Genomic DNA, 3385 nt, shown 5'->3' on the forward strand with positions numbered 1-3385 from the left:
CACTAGTGTTCATATGAAAAAGCGGAGCGTGTCTCTCTCCCACACAAGGTATGATCCAATTTATTCAGAGAACTAAGATAACAAAATGAAAATAAAAGCACACAGACGCTCCAAGTAAAGTACATAAGATGTGATGGAATAAAAATATAGTTTCACTAGAGATGACCTGATAAGTTGTTGATGAAGAAGGGGATGCCTTGGGCATCCCCAAGCTTAGACGCTTGGGTCTTCTTGAAATATGCAGGGATGAACCACGGGGGCATTCTCAAGCTTAGACTTTTCACCCTTCTTGATCATATTGTGTCATCCTTCTCTCTTGACCCTTGAAAACTTCCGCCACACCAAACTTCTCATAAACTTCATTAGAGGGTTAGTGCATAATCAAAAATTCACATGTTCAGAGGTAACACAATCATTCCTAACACTTCTGGACATTACCCAAAGCTATTAAAAGTTAATGGAACAAAGAAATCCACTCAAACACAGTAAAAGAGGCAATGCGAAATAAAAGGCAGCTATGTCAAAACAGAACAGTCCGTAAAGACGAAATTTTTCGAGGCACTTAAGAAGCTCAGATGGAAAAGCTCCAGTTGAACGAAAGTTGCGTACATATCTGGGAATCATGCATGAATTATTTCAGGATTTTACGAGTTTGCTACAGAGAGATCAACTCAAATTCGTGACAGCTAAAAATCTGTTTCTGCGCAGAAATCCAAATCTAGTATCAACTTCCTATTAGAGACTTTACTTGGCACAACAATGCAATAAAATAAAGATAAGGATAGGTTGCTACAGTAGTAACAACTTCCAAGACACAACAAAACAGTAGCAAAATAAACACATGGGTTATCTCCCAAGAAGTGCTTTCTTTATAGCCATTAAGATGGGCTCAGTAATTTTAATGATGCTCTTGCAAGAAATAAGAGTTGAAGCAAAAGAGAGCATCAAAAGCAAATAGGAAACACTTTTAAGTCTAACCCACTTCCTATGAAAAGGAATCTTGTAAATAAACAAGTCATGTAAGCACAATGCAACAAGCATAGAAAGGCAACACAAGCGCAGCTTCAAGATTCTCAACATAAAGAGGGGAAACTTAATATTATTAAGATGCATATAACCATGTTTCCCTATCTCATAATAACTTTCAGTAGCATCATGAACAAACTCAACAATATAACTATCACATAAATCATTCTTATTCACATGCATAAAAGTATCATTACTCTCCACATAAGCATAATCAATTTTATTAGTAATAGTGGGAGTAAAACTATCACAACCATCATTGTAATTATCATAAATTGCAGGCATGGTATAATCATAATAAACTTTATCCTCCATAGTAGTTGGCACCAAAATACCACTATCATTATAATCATCATAAATGGGAGGCAAAGTATCATCAAAGAAAATTTTCTCCTCAAAACTTGGGGGACTAACAATATCACGACCACCTTCCCAAGCTTAAATTCTTCCATAGCATTAGCAATAATAGTATTCAAAGAGTTCATGCTAATAACATTGCTACAACTATTTTGCAAACAAAGTTCCATGGGTTTTTAAATTCTCTCTTCAAACACATCATGTCCTAATTCAATATAAAGTTCATAAAGATCTCTATTTTTGTTGTTGTTTTCCATTAAGCCTAACCAGTGAAAATAAAAACAAGAAACAAAAAGATATAATTGCAGGATCTAAAGGAAATACCTTCGAGCACCCACACACCGGCAACAGTGCTAGGAAATAGCTTAGTAGTCGGAGGATGTGAATACCTTTTACCTTACCTCCCCGGCAACGGCGCCAGAAAATAGCTTGATGTCTACGCACGCTTCTATTCATGTAGACAGTGTTGGGCCTCCAAGAGCGAGAGGTTTGTAGAACAGCAGACGAAGTTTCACTTAAGTGGATCACCCAAGGTTTATCGAACTCATGGAGGTAGAGGTCGAGATATCCCTCTCAAGCAACCCTGCAATTAAGATACAAGAAGTCTCTTGTGTCCCCAACACACCTAATACACTTGTCAGATGTATAGGTGCACTAGTTCGGTGAAGAGATAGTGAAATACAAGTAATATGGATGATTATAAGTACCAATTGCAATCTGAAATAAAAATGGCAGCAAGCGAACATGTAGCAGAACTTGATGGAAACGGTGTTTCAATGCTTAGAAACAAGGCCTAGGGATCATACTTTCACTAGTGGACACTCTCAACATTGATCACATAACTGAATAAATAAATGCTACTTTCTACACTCTCTTGTTGGATAACAAACATTATTCATTGTGTGGGGCTACAAAAGCACACCTCAAGCCGGAGTAAACAAGCTCCACAACATCCGGAGTTCATATTAGAGTAACCTCTAGAGTGCATAATAGACCGTTGCAATTTAGACCGAGTACTAACATAGCATACACACTCGTCAACAATAGCTATGAAAGGGGGAATAGATCGCATCAATACTATCATAGTAATAGTTAACTTCATAATCTACAAGAGATTACAATCATAACCTACGCCAAGTACTACATGATGCACACACTCGTCAACATTACATCATGGAGGAGGAATAGACTACTTTAATAACATCACTAGAGTAGCACATAGATTAATAGTGATACAAAGCTCATGATCACATAAAGATCACACCATGGGAGAGAGAGATGAACCACATAGCTACCGGTAGAGCCCTCAGCCCTCGGGGAGAACTACTCCCTCCTCATCATGGGAGACAAGCAACGGCGATGAAGATGGCGGTGGTGTCGATGGAGATGACTCCGGGGCAATTCCCCGTCCCGGCGGCGTGCCGAACGGAGACTCTCGTCCCCGAAACGGAGTTTCACGATGGCGGCGGCGTCCCTGGAGTCTTTCTGGAGTTTCATCAATTGTTGTAGGGTTTTCACGTCACGAGAGATTATATAGGCGAAGAGGCGGCGCAAGGGGGTGCCTGGGGGCCCACCCCATAGGGCGGCGCGCCCCCCTCCTAGGCCGCGCCAGCCTATGGTGTGGAGGCCCTGGGCCTCCTCTCCGGCTCCCCTTCGGTGTTCTGGTCCATCTCGGTGAAATAAGATGTTTGGCTTTTGTTTCGTCGAATTCCGAGAATATTGCCCGAACAACCTTTTTGGAACCAAAAACAGCAGAAAACAGGAACTGGCACCTCGGCATCTTGTTAATAGGTTATTTCTGGAAAATGCATCAAAACGATATAAAGTATGAATAAAACATGTAGGTATTGTCATAAAACTAGCATGGAACATAAGAAATTATAGATACGTTGGAGACGTATCACATACCTACACACAACAGAGTTATAGATGAACCCAAGTTGGTAGTATCTCATTATATGACCAATCTTGTTCATGCAACACCCCGCTATCACCTCATGCC

Source organism: Lolium rigidum, chromosome 2, assembly GCF_022539505.1.
Source record: "Lolium rigidum isolate FL_2022 chromosome 2, APGP_CSIRO_Lrig_0.1, whole genome shotgun sequence".
NCBI lineage: Eukaryota > Viridiplantae > Streptophyta > Magnoliopsida > Poales > Poaceae > Lolium > Lolium rigidum.